This window comes from Nycticebus coucang, chromosome 17 (genome assembly GCF_027406575.1).
Source record: "Nycticebus coucang isolate mNycCou1 chromosome 17, mNycCou1.pri, whole genome shotgun sequence".
In the NCBI taxonomy this organism is placed as follows: Eukaryota; Metazoa; Chordata; class Mammalia; order Primates; family Lorisidae; genus Nycticebus; species Nycticebus coucang.
In genome coordinates, this window is record NC_069796.1 from 73,940,761 (window position 1) to 73,960,965 (window position 20,205).

The following is a 20,205-nucleotide window of genomic DNA, read 5'->3' on the forward strand; positions in this document are numbered from 1 at the left end:
TGCCATCACTCCCCTGCTCCCCATTTACCTCCCCTCAGGCAGAGGAAAGCTCTCCTGCTCCACCTCTGCACCATTCTATGCTGAATCACATTGGATACGATGATCTGGTAGCTGTGGACCCTCAGCACGTCCCTGGCACACTGCCTCCCTTGCTCACGCAGACATAGGATCTGGTAGGTGCCCTTTCCCACTGAGCTTTGGAAAGGTCACCGTATCAGTTCTCTAGATCTGCCTTAACAACGTGCCACAAATTGGGTGGCTTAAAACATCAGAAATTTATTCTCTCACAGTTCTGAAGACCAGAAGTCCCAAACCAAGGTGGTAGGGGACCACACTTCCTCTGAGGCCCAGGGAAGAAGAGGTCCTCACCTCTTCCAGCTTCTGGGGGCTGACACCCCCAGTCTCCGTCCCTGTGTTCACATGGCCCTCTCCTTTTCTTTGTGCCTATGTATTTTTGTTTGTTTGTTTCTTAAAAGGACATTTGTCACTGACTTTGTTTTTTGAGTTGTTCTTTGCATTTATTATTAGTTATTATTAATGGGAAAAGGGGACAAAAAGCTCATATTCTACGTAATTTCACAGACACATTGCAGGAAAAAGTGACTTGAGATGGATCAACAGTATCAGTATCCTAGGGTCTGGGAGGATGCATTCCTGAGGGAAGTGGACCTCTAATTCCTGGTGGAGGGGGTCTCATTCCAAGGGGCAGGCATACCTATAGGTGTCCCTCAAGCAGGAGGAAGTCCAATTGGTGGGCCCATGGGTGGTCTCACCAAGTGGAGGAGTCATAATGCCTGGAGGTGGCTTTGCTCTACCTACAAGGGGTTGGGGGTCCCTCATCCTGGTGGGTACTGGGTTGGGGCTTCAGCAATGCCCCTGCTATAGTGCCTCATCTCTGTGGAGTCATTACCTCTGGGTGATCCCCCAACTCCTCGGACTGAGCCTGCTAACCCAGCAGGAGCCTGTGGAATTGGTACACCAGCTGGTACGCCTCTGCCAGCTGCCTTCCCAACCCCAGAGCCTCCTGGGGCTACAGCAAGCAGTACCTGAGCAGTGCCAGTATCTTTGGAGGGTGGCCCCTCCATAGTCACGAATACCAAGTTCTCCCCATGCAGCACCAGCAGACCCCCAAACCAGCTTTTCTTCATGTTCTGGCTGCTTCACATTCTTTGGCTTGATCTTCCTGAACTCATCATGGTCACAGAGGGTCAAGTTCATATGTTCGTCAAAAGCCTTACAGGTGCCAATGAAGAATCAGCCGTCTTTCTTGCAGGATACCTCACACACCACACTCAAAGTGCTGCAGCATCTTGCTACTCTCGTTCACAGTCATGGTTGCTATTCTGCCAATTCTGATGTCCATGGTTAAAATTTCTTGATCTTTAAAACCAAAAGAGGAGGCAATAGATAAAGGCATGATGCAGGTTCTCCTAGGAACAATGCAAGCTGGGCAGAAGCTTCAAACAGTAGATGGAGCCTGCTTTTGCTTGTAATCACTTCTCCACTGTTTCAATACTGCTTTAGCCACCTCATGGTGTCCCAGCTGACAACGCCTGTCTCAGGTCAGCCTGGAAGTCCACCATGGGTGTTTGCTGGTGAGAATGCCTCCGGGACAACTGACTCTCAGAGAGGCTGTTCTTCTGCGTTTGACTTGGCCTTCCACCCGTGACACATGCTGTTCTGTAGTCTGTCTCAGATGTAAGCAGTCCCTGTAAAAATAAGTTGAAATCTCAGATTAAGAGAAGGCAGACTCCTCCTGAATGCAGATGGACATAATTTGGGGGCCACTCTGCAAAGGCAGTTTCTGGGAGGGCCCTTTTCATTGATTTTAGGGCCCATCCTCATAATTCTGGAGAAGCTCATCTCAAGATCCTTAACTTGATAATATCTGCAAATGTAATTTTTCAAGTTTTCCAACTCTTAATCTCCAAACGGGTCACGTTCACAGGCTTCAAGGTTTAGGACATGAACACACATTTGGGTGTGGGGACATATCCAGCCCCCTACAGGGGCTTTCTCAATGTAGTGTTCAAATTAGTTGACCCACATAAAAAGATGATGGCCAGTGAAATAAGGACTTTCATGAGGGCTACTGAGTTTTCACTAATAGAGAGATTATATCAGGAAGGGTCCAAATATACTGTCTGACACCTGGTGGGCATTCAGTCAATATTTACTGGCTCTTCTGGGCACCATGAGACATCATCCCTGCTCTAAAAGAGAAACTAACAAAACTATTGGTAAGAACATAACATCAGGGCCAACTGTGGTGGCTCAGACCTATAATCCTAGTACTTTGGGAGGCCGAGGCAGGTGGATTGCATAATTTCAGAAATTCAAAACCAGCCTGAGCAAGATCGAGACCTCATCTCTAAAAAAATAGCTGGGAGTTGTGGCAGGCAGCTGTAGTCCCAGCTACTTGGAAGGCTGAGACATGAGGATTGCTTGAGCCCAAGAGTTTGAGGTTGCTGTGAGCTGTGATGCCATGGCACTCTACCCAGGGCAACAAAGCAAGACTGTCTCAAAAAAAGAAAAAAAGAAAAGAACGTAACCTCAGGAGATCTTAAAGGGATTTTTTTTCCTTGTAGAGGGAACATTCCTTCCTGCTTTTCATCACTTCCTGTTAACATCTGTCTTCCCCAATCTTTTCATTTATTCAACAAGCATTTTTTAGTTGGATCAGTTCTGTACCAAGCTCAAGAAATAAAATGCTAAACCGAGGAACCCTTGTGGGACATAGCCTAAGGAAGGGGACAGAATTGGACAGATATTCAGCCAAAATAAAGATTAACCACAAATTCTCCCGGGGGTTGGGAGTAATACCAAAGAGGGTCGAAGTACAACTGTAGGCTGGAGGCCAGGGAAGCCTATTCGAGGAAGCTGGAGGATGACAGGGGTTAGCCAAGGGATGAGCTGGGAGAAGATAAACTGAGAACTCAGTGGGGTAGAGGCTGTGTCTGTGTTCACCTCAGTCCCCCAGAAACCAGCCTAGATGCCTGGTGTATAAAGGGGCTCAATAAATAGGTGTTAAATCACATCTAATTGAAATGTGGTTACCTACCCCCATTTTATATATGGGGACAGCAAAGCAGAACACCTCAGCTTGCATGTGACAGGGTGGCGTCCTCCAGGTTACTGTGTTTTGGTCCCACTGTCCTTCCTGCCTCCTTCAGTCCCCCTCCCGCCTGTACCTGAAGGAGGTCTGTGCCGAGCCAAGGTGAGGGGAAGAGTGGGAGTTGAGGGCACCCTCGTCTCAACACGGCACCTGATGAATTCTTTATGGCAAGAACCAAATGAACAGGTGCAGGGCCGTGCTGAAAAGCTATGGAAGGAAAATCCCCAAGTCCCAGCAGGAGCACCGAAGAATCACTCAACTGGGGCATATCTTCCTGCCCTGCACTGCACTCCACAGCGGCCCTGGCAGTGCACTGTCTTTTCCCTGCCCGCCCTTGCTCTGCTGTCCAGATGTGGAGCCCTGGATGACTCGCACACATCGTCCATGCCCAGTTCGGCTGTCCCCTCCAGCAGGAAGTGGGAGGTCCCTCCCTCCTTTGGGTTAGTGTCCCTGCGCTGCTCCTTTCAGACCCTGCACTCATCTGCCCTGTCACTGCCTTCAAGATGCATTATACTATCATTTCCAGACGGTGGATCCACTCAGAGCAGAGATCACAGGCTGTCTTCTGTTGTGTGATCCCTGTGCCAGCAACTGAGCCTGGTGTGTACAGGCACTCTGCAAAAGGTTAATGAATGAATGAGACAACCAGCTGGTTTGTAAACAGGTTGCATGTGAACGTCAGAACTGCAACTCAGGCCCAGGCCTGCTTGGCATTGTCCCAACCCCCATGGGCTGTCAGCACCTGTGTCCTGCAGGGATGTGTGGCCTAGCAGAGTGTCCAGTGGATCAGGAGCAGGCGGTGAAGGTGAAGAGAGACACGTGTGACGCTGGGATGGTTCCAGACAGAAATTCATTCCCTCATCATTTATGGAGCAGCTGCTCCCCACCAGGCACTGGGTTAATGCAGCGGGCTCCAGCGTTAGAAAGGCCTCTGCCTTGGAGGAGTCTGCAGTTCCGCCTTGTCAGAGAAGACATGCAGATGGGTGCTGGCCAGAGGAGGGGAAGGAAACAGCAAGAAAGGTGGAGGGCACAGGAGGGAGGCACAGGAGAAGTCACACTCAGGCAAAGTTGACTTTAAGCAGGAATTGTCCCCCAGCCCAGGTGCAGGGCCAACTCTGGATTCTCCAAAGGCCTCCAAGGCACACCAGGGCACCTGGATATGTCCCCCTGCCCCAAGAAGGCAGCATCAAATTCTGCCTGAGTGTCCGACCTTCCGGCCTGCCATGTAGATTTCAGATTTGCCAGTCCCTATAATCACATGAGCCAATTCCTTAAATACACACCCCCCCTTCGCTCTCTCTTCCTCCGTCTCTGTCTCTATCAGAGAACCAACAGAACCTACTAGTTATTCTTTTTTTTTTTTTTTTTGAGACAGAGTCTTACTCTGTTGCCTAAGCTATAGTGTCGTGGCCTCAGCTTAGCCAGCAACCTCAAGGTTCAAGTAATCCTTCTCCCTCTTCAGCCTCCCGAGTAGCTGGGGCTATACAAGCACCCAGCACAGACATCTGGGCAATTTTTTTATTTTTAGTAGAGACAGGGTCTCACCCCTATTCAGGCAGTTCTTGTCCTCATGAGCTCAAGATATCCTCCAGCCTCCGCCTCCCAAAGTGCTAGGATTACAGGTGTGAGCCACAGTGCCTGGCCAGACCTATTAGCTCTATTTCTCTGGAGAACTATGGTTGATGCAGATTTTGGTATCTACCTCTACACTGCCCCCAAGATATTTCTAGAATACTGGTCAGATTTGTTCCACTTCTGTTCTACTCCTGCTTAACTATGCTCCCCAAATAAAAATTCAAACCCTCCCAGGTGACTTCCAAGCATAGAATTTTGGTTGAAGCCTTGGCCTCAGTCCCCCAGTTCCCTGGGAACACCCTCCCCATCCTGGTACCCCATTTTTCAACCAATCTGAGCCACAGTGTGAGGGCAAGAGCCCAATGCCCCTCTACCCATCACCCTGCAGGTCTTCCAGAACTTTCTAGGACACAACAACAAGGAGGGTCTGGGGCCTGCAACCTCTGGAATCAGGCTTAGTCTCATGACAGACAAGTGTCCACAGCTCCGGGGGAAAGTGGAGGGAGCCCTGTCTTCACTAATCCCTCTTCATGGGCAGAGCTGGTGCCAGGCTTGGCAGAGCTCCTTGGCTTGGCTTCCTTGGCTCCTGTAGGTGGAAGGCCCCCAAGCAATTGTGGTTCCTTCTGGGTATCTCAGCCAACCCGGAACCCCAGCCATATACCCATACCCCACAGGGATCCAGGAGGAGCGATTGTGAAAAAGTAAGGCATGGTGATGTCACCCCCTGGGAACAGTGGTGAGGCTCAGGCTGGGACCAGTGCAAACCTACAGCACGGCAGTAGTGACCGGTGGTAACCTGAGGCAAACCCTCATCCCACTGGGAGGGTCCTCGCCGTGGCCTAAGGACAGTAGGCTTCCCCAGAGGGTTCTAGATGTGGTGCCCGAGCTCATCCACAGACGAGGGATGTTTGGGAGCATCCTGCTAGAACACACAGGGTTGGCTACAAGAGTCTCTACAGCGTTCGATGTGCCTTCCATGGAAAGCCCTTCCCTCTGGAGTCTCCTGACCACTGGGACACTCGTCCACAGGCATTCACAGATGAGTGGCAATGTATGTAATGGTGAGGGATCCAGGCTTGGGGAAAAGACCAGGTTCAAATTCTGGCTCTTTCTCCTAACAAGGTAACCTTTTCCATGTCCTGTTATGTTCCTGCACCTCAGTGTGCTCATCTGTGAAATAGAGATAATAACAATCCTGCAGTGGATGCCCCTGTGAATTTTCTCTCTGTCCTTCTTACCACAAAGGTGAAGTGACATTAAACCAGTCCAGAGTTGACTTGAATACAACCTGAGGTTTGAAAGGGCAGTCTCTCTGCTTCTTATTGCAGATATTCAACGGTGAAAATCATGGATCACTAGAAAATTATTTCTTGAACGATGTTGAGCCCTCAACATATTCCAGGCAGTGTGCTTGGTACTTTACAGAACCTCAGTTAATTCTCATAGCAACACTGTGAGCATTATTATTAACCCCCTTTTATGGTTTTAAAAAAAATCAGTGGTGGCAGAAGTTGTCTGTAAACACACAATGCTCCCTAGTTCCTTAGGTCTTAACTAAATCTTATCTGGACACATGGCCAACCAGAATAGTGACCCTTCCTACATGCCCTCACATCCAGATGTGTCCATATGGCTAAAGCTAGACAGTATGATTTGGATTGAGGGGGTGTATGCAGCTCCAAGAAGTGTCCTTAAAAAGGGGTAGAGAGGAAGGGCTTCCCCTTTCTCCTTTCTTGCTCCCTCCTGCCTGTTAGAATGTGAGCATAAGGGCTGGAGCTTCAGCAGCTATCTTGCCCTATGTGGTAACCTCTGGAAAGATCCATGCACAGGAGAGCCTGGATCCCTGGTACCAAAGACTTTTGAACTTTAGATTTTTTTAAATTTATTTTTCATATTTTTACGGACAGAGTTTTATTGTGGTGCAATCAATCATAGCTCATTACAACCTTGACCTCTTGGGCTCATGCAATCCTCAGACCTTAGTATCCTGAGTAGCTAGAACTACAGGCATGTGGCACCACACCTGGCTAATTCCCCACCCCACCACCCCACCCCATAAGGACAAATCTCATTATGTTGCCCCAGCTGGTCTTGAACTCCTGGCCTCAAGTGATCCTCCTACCTCAGCCTTCTAAAGTACTGGAATAACATACAGGTGTGAGCCACCACACCACACTGAGACATTTACTTCTATTTTATTTAGTCATTTTTAATGTGTGGTGTCTATTAATTTATACACAAGCTTAATCCCAATTGATATTCCAAAACCAGATGGCAAATAAGAGGCTAGATTGCATTTTGAACCCAGCCTCTCCCACCCCAAATGGGACCCTTAAATGTCTCTCTGTATAATGTGCACTTGCATTGGACTGGGCTGGTGGTCCGGTCTCGGGGTCTCTAGCACTAGTCTGTCATTCGACACTATGTGACTTGCATGCAGAAGCCCCTGAAGGTCCACCTTCCCCTCCACTGCTGGATCCCCATGGAAGCAACTCAGTCCTTGGGGTCTTCCTGATCAAATACCTTAGATCACCCCCTTCGGGCCAGTGAGGCTCTTCAGGGGGAGATGATAGGGAGCAGTGACCAGCCTCTGAGTCTTAACATAGTCCTAAGAAATGTTGCTCAGACACCTTTCAAAAACACAAGCATTTGATTGAGTCCTGGCTTGTAGGACTATCTGGATAGCCCCTCCTTACTGTGTTATGTTGTATTTTATTTTATTTTTATTTATTATTTTTTTCAAAGTAAAATTTTTTTTTTTTATTGTTGGGGATTCATTGAGGGTACAATAAGCCAGTTACACTGATTGCAATTGTTAGGTAAAGTCCCTCTTGCAATCATGTCTTGCCCCCATAAAGTGTGACACACACTAAGTCCCCACCCCCCTCCCTCCATCCCTCTTTCTGCTTCCCCCCCCATAACCTTAATTGTCATTAATTGTCCTCATATCAAGATTGAGTACATAGGATTCAAGTTTCTCCATTCTTGTGATGCTTTACTAAGAATAATGTCTTCCACTTCCATCCAGGTTAACACGAAGGATGTAAAGTCTCCATTTTTTTTAATGGCTGAATAGTATTCCATGGTATACATATACCACAGCTTGTTAATCCATTCCTGGGTTGGTGGGCATTTAGGCTGTTTCCACATTTTGGCAATTGTAAATTGAGCTGCAATAAACAGTCTAGTACAAGTGTCCTTATGATAAAAGGATTTTTTTCCTTCTGGGTAGATGCCCAGTAATGGGATTGCAGGATCAAATGGGAGGTCTAGCTTGAGTGCTTTGAGGTTTCTCCATATTTCCTTCCAGAAAGGTTGTACTAGTTTGCAGTCCCACCAGCAGTGTAAAAGTGTTCCCTTCTCTCCACATCCACGCCAGCATCTGCAGTTTTGAGATTTTGTGATGTGGGCCATTCTCACTGGGGTTAGATGATATCTCAGGGTTGTTTTGATTTGCATTTCTCTAATATATAGAGATGATGAACTTTTTTTCATGTGTTTGTTAGCCATTCATCCGTCATCTTTAGAGAAAGTTCTATTCATCTCTCTTGCCCATTGATATATGGGATTGTTGGCTTTTTTCATGTGCATTAATTTGAGTTCTGTATAGATCCTAGTTATCAAGCTTTTGTCTGATTGAAAATATGCAAAGATCCTTTCCCATTGTGTAGGTTGTCTCTTTGCTTTGGTTATTGTCTCCTTAGCTGTACAGAAGCTTTTCAGTTTAATGAAGTCCCATTTGTTTATTTTTGTTGTTGTTGCAATTGCCATGGCAGTCTTCTTCATGAAGTCTTCCCCCAGGCCAATATCTTCCAGTGCTTTCTTTGAGGATTTTTTATTGTTTCATGCCTTCAATTTAAGTCCTTTATCCATCTTGAATCAATTTTTGTGAGTGGGGAAAGGTGTGGGTCCAGTTTCAGTCTTTTACATGTAGACATCCAGTTCTCCAACACCATTTATTGAATAGGGAGTCTTTCCCCCAAGGTAAGTTCTTGTTTGGTTTATCAAAGATTAGGTGGTTGTAAGATGTTAGTTTCATTTCTTGGTTTTCAATTCGATTCCAAGTGTCTATGTCTCTGTTTTTGTGCCAGTACCATGCTGTCTTGAGCACTATGGCTTTGTAGTACAGACTAAAATCTGGTATGCTGATCCCCCCAGCTTTATTTTTATTACTAAGAACTGCCTTAGCTATACGGGGCTTTTTCCGGTTCCATACAAAACGCAGAATCATTTTTTCCAAATCTTGAAAGTACGATGTAGGTACTTTGATAGGAATGGCGTTGAATAGGTAGATTGCTTTGGGAAGTATAGACATTTTAACAATGTTGATTCTTCCCATCCATGAGCATGGTATGTTCTTCCATTTGTTAATATCCTCTGCTATTTCCTTTCTGAGGATTTCATAGTTTTCTTTATAGAGGTCCTTCACCTCCTTCGTTAGGTATATTCCTAGGTATTTCATTTTCTTTGAAACTATGGTGAAGGGAGTTGTGTCCTTAATTAGCTTCTCATCTTGACTGTTATTGGTGTATACAAAGGCTACTGACTTGTGGACATTGCTTTTATATCCTGAAACATTACTGTATTTTTTGATGACTTCTAGGAGTCTTGTGGTTGAGTCTTTGGGGTTCTCTAAGTATAAGATCATGTCGTCAGCAAAGAGGGAGAGTTTGACCTCCTCTGCTCCCATTTGGATTCCCTTTATTTCCTTGTCTTGACTAATTGTATTGGCTAGAACTTCCAGCACTATGTTGAATAGTAAAGGTGACAGAGGACAACCTTGTCTGGTTCCAGTTCTAAGAGGAAAAGCTTTCAGTTTTACTCCATTCAATAAAATATTGGCTGTGGGTTTGTCATAGATAGCTTCAATCAGTTTTAGAAATGTGCCACCTATGCCTATACTCTTCAGTGTTCTAATTAGAAAAGGATGCTGGATTTTATCAAATGCTTTTTCTGCATCTATTGAGAGGATCATGTGATCTTTATTTTTGCCTCTGTTAATATGGTGGATAACGTTTATGGACTTGCGTATGTTAAACCAGCCTTGCATCCCTGGGATGAAGCCTACTTGATCATGATGAATGACTTTTTTGATGATAAGCTGTAATCTATTGGCTAGGATTTTGTTGAGAATTTTTGCATCTATATTCATGAGTGAGATTGGTCTGAAATTCTCCTTTTTGTTTGGGTCTTTTCCTGGTTTTGGTATCAGGGTGATGTTTGCTTCATAGAATGTGTTGGGGAAGATTCCTTCTTCCTCAATTTTTTGGAATAATTTCTGCAGTACAGGAATAAGCTCTTCCTTGAAGGTTTGATAGAATTCTGGAGTGAAGCCCTCTGGACCAGGGCATTTTTTGGTTGGAAGCTTTTTTATTGTTTCTTTGATCTCAGTGCTTAAAATTGGTCTGTTCAGGAGGTCTATTTCTTCCTGGCTAAGTCTAGGGAGAGGGTGTGATTCCAAATATTGATCCATTTCCTTCACATTTCAAATTTCTGGCCATAGAGTTTCTGGTAGTATTCAGAGATGATCTCTTGTATCTCTGTGGGATCAGTTGTTATTTCCCCTTTATCGTTTCTGATTGAGGTTACTAGAGATTTTACTTTTCTATTCCTCATTAGTCTGGGCAATGGTTTTCTATTTTATTTATTTTTTAAAAAACCAACTCCTTGTTTCATTAATTTTCTGAATGATTCTTTTGTTTTCAATTTCATTGATCTCTGATTTGATTTTGGATATTTCTTTTCTTCTACTGAGTTTAGGCTTAGATTGTTCTTCTTTTTCCTATTCCATAAGATCTCTTGTGAGATTGTTGATGTGCTCTCTTTCTGTTTTTCGAATGTAGGCATCTAAAGCGATGAATTTTCCTCTCAAAACTGCTTTTGCAGTATCCCACAGGTTTTGGTAGCTTGTGTCTTCATTGTTGTTATGCTCAAGGAAGTTAATGATTTCCTGTTTTATTTCATCCTGCACCCATCTGTTATTCAACAGAAGATTGTTTAATTTCCATGCCTTTGGGTGGGGTTGAGCATTTTTGTTAGAGTTGAGTTCCACCTTTAGTGCCTTATGGTCTGGGAAGATACAAGGTAAAATTTCAATTCTTTTGATTCTGTTGATATTTGTTTTGTGTCCCAGGATATGATCAATTTTGGAGAATGTTCCATGGGGTGATGAGAAGAATGTATATTCTTTATCTTTGGGATGGAGTGTTCTATATGCGTCTATCAAACATAGTTGTTCTAGGGTCTCATTTAAATCTTTTATATCTTTGTTTAATTTCTGTTTAGAGGATCTGTCCAGCTCTGTAAGAGGAGTGTTAAAGTCCCCTGTTATGATGGTATTATCAGATATCATATTGCTCAGACTGAGTAAGGTCTGTTTCAAGAATCTGGGAGCATTTAAATTGGGTGCATAAATATTTAGAATTGAAATGTCTTCTTGTTGTAGTTTTCCCTTGACCAATATAAAGTGACCATCTTTGTCTTTTTTGACTTTAGTTGCTTTAAATCCACATGTATCTGAAAATAAGATTGCAACTCCTCTTTTCTTCTGAATTCCATTTGCCTGAAAAATTGTCTTCCAACCCTTGACTTGGAGCTTGAATTTGTCTTTTGAAGCCAGGTGTATTTCTTGCAGACAGCAAATGGATGGCTTGTGTTTTTTAATCCAGTCAGCCAATCTATGTCTCTTCAGTGGGGAATTCAAGCCATTAACATTTATTGAGATAATTGATAAGTGTGGTAGTATTCTATTCGTCTTATTTTGTGAGAGTCCATTGCTTAGTTTTATCTTTTGCATCAGTGTGGAGGTTAGGTTCTGTCCTTTGATTTCTGAGTTCTTACTTTGCTGCTGATCCATTGTGGTGGTCAGTGTGCAGAACAGGTTGAAGTATTTCCTGTAGAGCTGGTCTTGTTGTGGCGAATTTCCTCAATGTTTGTATATCCATAAATGATTTGATTTCTCTGTCAATTTTGAAGCTTAGCTTAGCAGGGTACAGAAGTCTGGGCTGGAGATTGTTCTGTTTAAGTAGATTAAAGGTAGATGACCATTGTCTTCTTGCTTGGAAAGTTTCATTAGAGAAGTCTGTGGTCACTCTGATCGATTTGCCCCTGTGGGTCAACTGGCGCTTACTCCTGGTAGCTTGCAGAATCTTTTCTTTTGTCTTGACTTTGGACAGGTTCATCACAATGTGTCTTGGAGAAGCTCGGTTAGAGTTGAGGCGACCTGGGGTCCGATATCCCTCTGAAAGCAGTGTGTCAGAATCTTTGGTGATGTTTGGGAAATTTTCTTTTATAATATTCTCTAGTATGGCTTCCATTCCTCTGGGGCATTCTTCTTCCCCTTCTGGAATTCCTATAACTCGTATGTTGGAACGCTTCATAAAGTCCCATAATTCTGACAGTGAACGTTCTGCTTTCTCTCTCTTCTTTTCTGCCTCTTTTACTGCCTGAGTTATCTCAAGAACTTTGTCTTCTACCGCTGAAATTCTTTCTTCTGCATGGTCTAACCTGTTGCTGATACTTTCCATTGCATCTTTAAGTTTCCTGATTGACTGTTTCAGTTCCTTCAGCTCTGCTATATCCTTTTTATATTCTTCATATCGTTCATCTCTTATTTGATTCTGTTTTTGGATTTCCTTTTGGTTATTTTCCACTTTATTAGCAATTTCCTTCATTGTTTCCATCATTTCTTTCATTGTTTTCAACATGTGTATTCTAAATTCCCTTTCTGTCATTCCTAACATTTCTTTACAGGTGGAATCATCTGCAGTAGCTATCTCTTGGTCCCTTGGTGGGGTTGTTCTAGACTGGTTCTTCATGTTGCCTGGAGTTTTCTGCTGATTCTTCCTCATGAGTGATTTCTTTTATCTGTTTCCTTGCCCTAATTTTGCTTTCACTTCCTCTTGCTCTTTAAGTTCTTGTGCCTGTGGGAGTTGTGGGCGGGTTTAGACGGATTGAACACACGCGACCACTTGCCGGTTTTCCACTGTTTTAGTCCTGCTCTTGAGGTCCAGAAGTCTCTCGCTGACTCCCTGTATCCTCATAGGAGTGATTATAGGCAGATGCCACCAGCCAGACATGCCTGGAGTCCTATCTCCCCAGACTCACGGTGCCCAGATGCAAGGAAGCTGTTACTCAGCGCCATCTTGCTCCGCCCGTTATGTTGTATTTTAAATTAAGCCCTCCCTCTTGGTCCCATAAGCAGCCCTTCCCATGCTGAAGGCATCCCTCAAGCTAGGACTGGCATGAGTGCAGGGGACGGGGACAGTGATGGGCTCCCTCCCCATGAGTCACACAGTCACTGGAGGTGAGACCTCAGCTTGTACCTGAACTACCCCAAGAGCAGGCACTCTTCTCAGGGACTGTTGCCAATTTATACCAGTTTGGGGATTAAGTGCCAGCCTGTAGGACCACACTCAAGAGGCAGAGATACCACACACCAGTAACCATGGCATGTGCCTCTACCTTTCCGGAGGCTTCTGTTCTATTGTGGGTGGCAGCGGGAAGGCCCAGAACTACACAGGAAGTCCTACAGCTCCCCCCACACCCTCCTTTCCCACAAAGGGCTCACTGTGGAGAGTGAGCCTGGGACAGTGCATTAGCTTGTCAAATCTTCTCCACAGCCCTGAGAGTTAGCTATTATTACCATCTCAATGTAAGGAATAGGGAAATTGAGTTTCTGAGACGTGCATTCCCATGATTAGGTGGGAGCTTACCAACCCCCCACTTTCCCCTACTTGAATTTAATTGTGTTTTTCTCTCATGTGGGCCTGTAGTTGTTCATCTACTAGTTTCAAATTACATTGCTTTTCCATTCTTGTGATACTATACTAAGAAGAACGTTCTTTAACTCCATCCAGGTGAATACAAAAGATGCAAAGTCTCCATCTTTTTTTTACAGCTGAATATTATTCCATGGAATACATACACCACAGTTTATTAATCCATCTATGGCTTGAAGGGCACTTGGCTTGTTTTACATCTCCGCGATTGTGAATTGAGCAGCCATAAACATTCAAGTGCAAATGGCCTTGTGATAGGTTGATTTTTTTTTCTTTTGGCTAGATACCTAGTAATGTTTGTGGGATCAAATGGAAAGTCTACTTTTAGCTCTTTGAAGATTCTCCATACTTCTTACCAAAAAGATTCTTCATACTTCTTTATCTTTGCACATTGCTTGGTGCTTCCAGAGAGGGGATACTACAGCATGGATTACAATCGAAATAATTTTGTAGACATCTTTGTTAACTTGGTTATTGTCTTTATGCTCTCTGCACTTTCTACTTCATTGAGGGAGGAGACCTTGTCAACAATGTTCACCTCTGTCTCTGGCCCTTGAAAAATAGTGCTTAATAAATATTCAATGAAAGGGTGGCAGCTATGTGGGTGTAGACATATGAAGAAACTCAGTTAACATGTAATTTGCATACTGAATACAAATTACACTTAATAAAATGTAGGCACCAAATTTATTGAATGCTTAAATGGACAGACGATGAGTGAGTTTGCCTGTGAGCCTTATTCTTGATATCTTTGTTGCTGATGTTTAAGTCAAAGCCCGGCCCGATATTTTCCCCATTCTAAGATGCTAACCAAGCCCAAAACTTCCTTTATATGTCCTCCCTGAAAGTCATCACTAAACCAATTTTCCATCTTAAAATAGGGGACATATCTTAGAATATTGAATATGTAAAACACAGTTTATAGCAATCACTGTATGTTGAACTGACTTCACTTGAAATGCAATGGGATAAACTCTTAAGGGAGCTTGAGGAGGAGGTTTGGGGGGTTCCCACTTTACCTCTGTCACCTGTTTAAGAGGAGCAGGCTTTAGACAGGGCTGTGGAGAGTATACCAGAGAAGGTGCTGTGATGGGATCACCTGCAGCTGGACCCTGGCTCTGCTTGCCAGCTGTGTGACCTTGAGCAAAGCACTCACCCTCTCTAAACTCAGTTTTCATGAAGGCCGGAACGTCATCCATGCCTCACAGAACCCTGGTAAAGGATTAAAGGTGATAATTCTGAGGAAGCCCTTAGCCCCTCATCTGGCGCGCAGCAAGCCCTTAATAAAGAGTGGCTATTATTAGTTAATTTTGCTCCATCCCACCCTGCCCTGGGTCCTTGGTGCTCACAATCAGCTCACTGTGAGCACCAAATAATGGCGTGTGTGGGGGGGAAGGATTAGGGCACAGGGAGGAGGAGGTACCTGCCTGAGGCCTTGCACCCTGGAATTCTCTTCCTTCCCAGCCCAGCCAAGTTGTTCCCTTCCTTCCACCGACCTTTAGTACTCTGGGCGCCCAGTTATGCGCCCCAGGGTACTGGGAACAAAAGGGCCCAGTCAACAAACATTTCAGGTGGTGTCGGGATGTCTCATCCCTCCAAAGTCCCTGCACTTTCAAGAGAAGATTTAGCCTCAAAACTGGGGCTAAATTCCTACCTTATAGTCTCAGTTTTCACGAATGACCACCTGCGGTCCATACCTGAGCATCCTGAACTAGCTAGAATCCCAAAACAGTAAACACTGCCCCCACCTCTGGGCCACAGCACCTGCTGTCCTGACCACCTGATGATCCCAGTGAATTTCACCTCCAACCCTTGGCCCTAAAATGGGATTTCCTAATTTCCCCATTTTACAGGTGAGCCAGCTGTGTTCCAGAGAGGTTTGGCAACCTGCCTCAGGCTTCTCACTTCCAAGGGCCTTAGGTGATCCCCATCATCCTTCACTAAAATAGTAAGCAGGCATGTCTGCAGAGCTCCCAGGTGCCGGGCTTCACCCTCACTCTTTCATTAAGTGTTATGATGCTACACGGTCTGTATTATTCTCTCCAGTTTACAGATGAGGAAGCTGATAGGCACAGCCCTCCCATGGAGCACACATCATCAGGCAGCAGACAGGTATTCCTGTGTCTCTGGTCATTCGAAATCCATGCATGTGCCCTAAATTGCCTGGCTGTCCAGATTCCTGGGTCCTGGCATCCTAAAATTGGGGCATGCTCCTTTGATATGAAACATGAAAGAATTAGGATCACAGGAGGTACCCCAAAGAAGGTGGGCTTTCCTGGTCAACTCAGACAAGTAGCCCTTCCTCTGCCTCCTCCTCTGAAACCCTGGATTTTTACAGTACTTCAGAGATAACTGCCAGGGTTCGCATCCCAGCCAGTCTGCATGCCAGCTTTGAGGACTTGGGTAAGCCGCTTAACCTCTTTCTGCCTCAGTTTCCTCATCTGTAAAATGGGAATAATAATAACATTATTATTGGGATATTAAACGAGAAAATAATCACAAACTATTAGATTTATAGTAGGGGTATATTTTGTTTTTTCTTATAAAAAGCCAAACCTTAATAAGGACTCTTGCGCATTTCAGGAGGCAGAGGTGCAGCCAGGCAGCTGGAGACCAGGATGTAGAAACAGGCTCAGGGCCCAGCCAGTACGGCCAATTTCAGCAAGTGCTCGGCCCAGCAGGGGAGGGGCTGCTGGAGATTTGGAGGCGGCCTGCTCAGGCCTGTCCGTTGAGGGGGCCCCTCTGGGCCAGGTGCCTATTTCATTATCACAGCCACATTCCTGGGATTCCTCAGTGACCAGGCACTTATTATAAAAGAATCAAAGTGCCAAAGGAAAATACTCATTTGAGGCTGAGACCTGGATTTTTCATTTTCATAATTGGCTGTTGGATCTGCACATCCTGGGGTGCAGAAGGAAGGGAGGTGCTGGACAAAGTGTCTCTAGGGGGGCCCAGTCCCCCACAGGGGTGGGAGGGGCTGGCATCCAGTCAGACCTGCAGGGCCCGTCCAGAGGCCCTCCAGAGGTCATGTTGTCCAGCCCCTGCTGTTTAGCCTGATTGCGGCACCTAGGCAGAGGGACAGGGGGACAGGTGTTTGCCTGAGTGCTGACAAGTCTTTATAGGAGCCAAGGACCGTTCTGGAAATGGTGCACCCAGTGATCTCAACCAGGGGTGAATTCCCCCCCACCCCCCACCCCCATCCCCGGGGCACATTTGGCAGTGTCTGGGGACAGTTTGGGTTGTTACAACTGGGGGTTAGAGGAAGGAGGATGCTACTTGCATTTAGTGGGTAGAAGCCAAGGATGCTGCTTTACGGAGTGAATTCTGTCCCCCCCCCAAAAAACAACCCCACATGTTGAACTTCAAGCCCTCATGGGATGGCATTAGCAGGGGGAACCTTCCTAAATGGGATTAGTGCCCTTGTGAAAGGGAGCCTGGAGAGCTCTCTTTCTCCTCCACATGAGGACACACTGAGAAGTTGGCAATTCGCCGCTCAGAAGAGACCCTGACCAGAACGCTACCCCACTGGCACCCTGACCTCAGACTTCCAGCCTCCGGAACTAGGAGACCTACATTTCTGTTGCATTAGAACATTTTGTTAAAGCAGTCTGAACTGAGACAGATGCTCAACATTTTACTAGGCACAGGACAGCTGCTCCTAATAAAGAATGATCTGACCACAAATGTCAAGAGCTAAAGCTGAGAAGCTGGGTCTGGCCTGGGTGCTGTGCCCCTCAGCTGTTGCCCACATTGTCCCAGTTAGAGATTTCACAAGGGGAGGGGGGCCAGCTCAGGCACATTCTTTGTCAAGGCGAAAAATGTGACCAGGGCAGGCTGGAGAATAGAGACCAATATACACACACCTTCTTAACCGCATGGAGGACACAGAATCAACCAGGCCTGGATCCACACGTGGGCTCCACTCCCCAGCTGTGGAGCCCTGGGCAAGTCACACCAGCAGTCTGAAACTGATCTGTGAAATAGGAGAATCATCCCTACTGCAGCGCTAGGTGTGAGAATTGCAGACGGCATCTTCAAAGTACCCACGTGCCAGGTATACATATGGAAGATTCTTTTTTTTTTTTGAGACAGAGCAAACTCAAACTCTTGGGCTTAAGCGATTCTTTTGTGTCAGCCTCTGGGCTTAAGCGATTCTCTTCCCTCAGCCTCCCAAGTAGCCGAGACTACAGGCGCCCACCGCAACGTCCGGCTATTTTTTGGTTGCAGTTGTCATTGTTATTTGGCAGGCCTGGGCTGGGTTTGAACCCGCCAGCTCTAGTGTATGTGGCTGCGCCCTAGCCTCTGAGGTACAGGCGCCGAGCCATGCACGGAATATTCTCCACACATACCAGACTCTTCCTCCCTCCTGCATTTCCCAGCCTGCCTGTCTGCACCTTCCTCCAAGGCTTCCTAAGACCAGTCTCCTACCCCTGCCAGCCAGGGCCTCACTGCCACTGGTCAGCCAGTTTCTGCCCTGTGTCCTCAGACTCCCTCCTCTATTTCTCAAAACCCTCCCAGCACCCAGCCTCTCTCCCCCCAGAGCTCCTGTATGGCCCCCACCCTCTGATCACTCTCTTAACCCAGCACAGATGCCCATGTGGTTCACACACTGGCTTCCGTGTGTCACTCCTGGCTTTAGGGACGTGGCAGTGTACTGGGGAGTATGTGGTGTATACACTGAGCGGCATGTATGTATAGATGTGCACATGCGTGCAGCCAGCATGTTTCCGTCTCTCACATAGATGCACGTAACCTCGGACTGCCTCTTGTTTCTTTTGTTTTCTCCCAGCCTCTGCAGAACACTTTGCAGTATGCTGGACTCACTTGCTGTAAAGGGGCCTTTGGGGGAAGCTGGAAGGATGAATGTCTCCAGGTTCCAGAACAGGCTTTTCCTTTCCTCTCCCTCAGAAGGGTGCCTGGGACGGAACCCAGGTTACACAGACCTTCTCACCTCTTCCCACACTCATCTGCCCTCCTTTTTTCTTTCCTTTTTTTGAGACAAAGTCTCACTTTGTCACCTTCGGTATAGTGCCATGTTATCATAGCTCACAGCAACCTCAAGCTCTTAGGCTGAAGCAATCCTCTTGCCTCAGTCTCCCAAGTGCTGGGACTAGAGCCCTCCATAATACCCAGCTAGTTTTTTTAGAGACAGAGTCTCTCTCTTGCTCAGGCTGGTCTCCAACTCCTGAGCTTGACCCATCTCAGCCTCCCAGAGTACTAGGATTACAGGCGTGAGCCACCACGCCCAGCCTCCTCCTCCTTTTCTGAGAACTGGCTGACTCTAGCCAAACCCGTTATGGACACTGGGGTGGAGAAATGAACCACACGTGGCTGCAGGTTGGGGAGCTCTCTGCCCCTGATTTTTTGAAAGGTTGAAATACTCCTTAGAAGTTAGTCAACAGCCACTACCTGGGCCCCTAAGACCCTCTGATTCCCAAGATCAGTAAGTGAAGGGTTCGCCCAGGGCCTGCAGGGCCCCTGCTCCAGGGCTTCCCCGGGCCTTCTTCCATCAGCTCTGATGTGTTGGTGCTTCTGCCACATGGTTGTTAAATGTTTTAAAAAGACTCTTTGCAGACAAAAACATCATCACGCTACTATGTGCTAAAAGCCCCAACTGAGGTGGCAAGGGCTCTGAAAACAAGGAGGACAAGAACCGGTATCTCTACCTGCAGGGTTCCAGACAAATCTTCGGGGGAGAAAAGATTCTTCCCCGAGGTCATGAAAGCAGAGCTGGAGTCTGCAGGGCAGTGAGGGGAGGGAAAGGTTTAGCAGGCGCAGGGAAGAAGCACAAAAGCAGGAGGTGCGTGGCAGACTCTGGCTGCAGGCGGCAGGGTCCTGAGGATGCGGAAGGGCGGCTAATTGGAAAGGCAGTCAGGAATCTAAACTGGAAAGGGCCTTGAATGCCAAGCTAAGGGGCTGAAGTGACCTCAGCAGTCCCCAATACTACAGAGGACGCTGCCAGCCCCAAGCTGTAACCCAAGTCCAAGAGGGCTACACAGTTCATGAGGCCCAGTGCAAATTAGAAACACTGAGCCCCTTTTTGAAAAATCACTAAGAATTTTAAGACAGCATTAACAGAGCGTTAAATCAAGGACAGGGTTTTTAGAAGCACAGGGCCTGGTGTAACATGCAGGCTAATGCCCGTGAAGCAGGCACTGCCAGGACCATTGATCTGGACAGATGTTTTGTCTGGGAGTTAGGAGGTGGTAGGCTGAGCCCCCCAGGCCCACATGAGGAAAGCTTCTGTGAAATTCCCTTGTCCTCCCTGGAGACTAGCCCCTTCCTCCTGATAAGGTGTCAGTTTGCTCCAGACGTGCTGTTTCAAGGAGTTCATTCCTCAGTGGCATTTGCGTGGCATTTTCTCTTTGTGCACTAATGCCTCACCTGGCTGCTCCTGCCAGTGTATAAACACACCGGGCAGGTGCCCAGGGGACCCAGAGGCTGCTTCCAGTAAGTGCCAGCTCTGACCACTGTCTGTGGCTTAGGCACCTGCTTGGAACCCACCCAGACTCCCTGTCACACAGGACAAGTTTGTGAGTTAAAAGGATGCTTCAGTGGCTACCTCTCTAGCAGCCAAGGAGTCCCGAGACTTTGGGAAAGTCAACAGGTCACATGGCTAATTCCACTTTCTCAGAGATGAGATAAGCCTCCAGATGGGAGTAGAAGTGAACAGGGGCCTAACTGTCCTTCTGATGCAAATTGAGGCCTAAATCAAAAGCTCCTCTTCTTGGGGTT

General features: G+C 46.4%; 1 pseudogene; it reads right to left on the reverse strand.

Annotated features, from left to right (window-relative positions):
* Positions 1 to 631: 631 nt before the first annotated feature.
* Positions 632 to 1,333, reverse strand: LOC128569068 (small nuclear ribonucleoprotein-associated protein N-like; annotated as a pseudogene).
* Between the last annotated feature and the right edge of the window lie 18,872 nt (positions 1,334 to 20,205).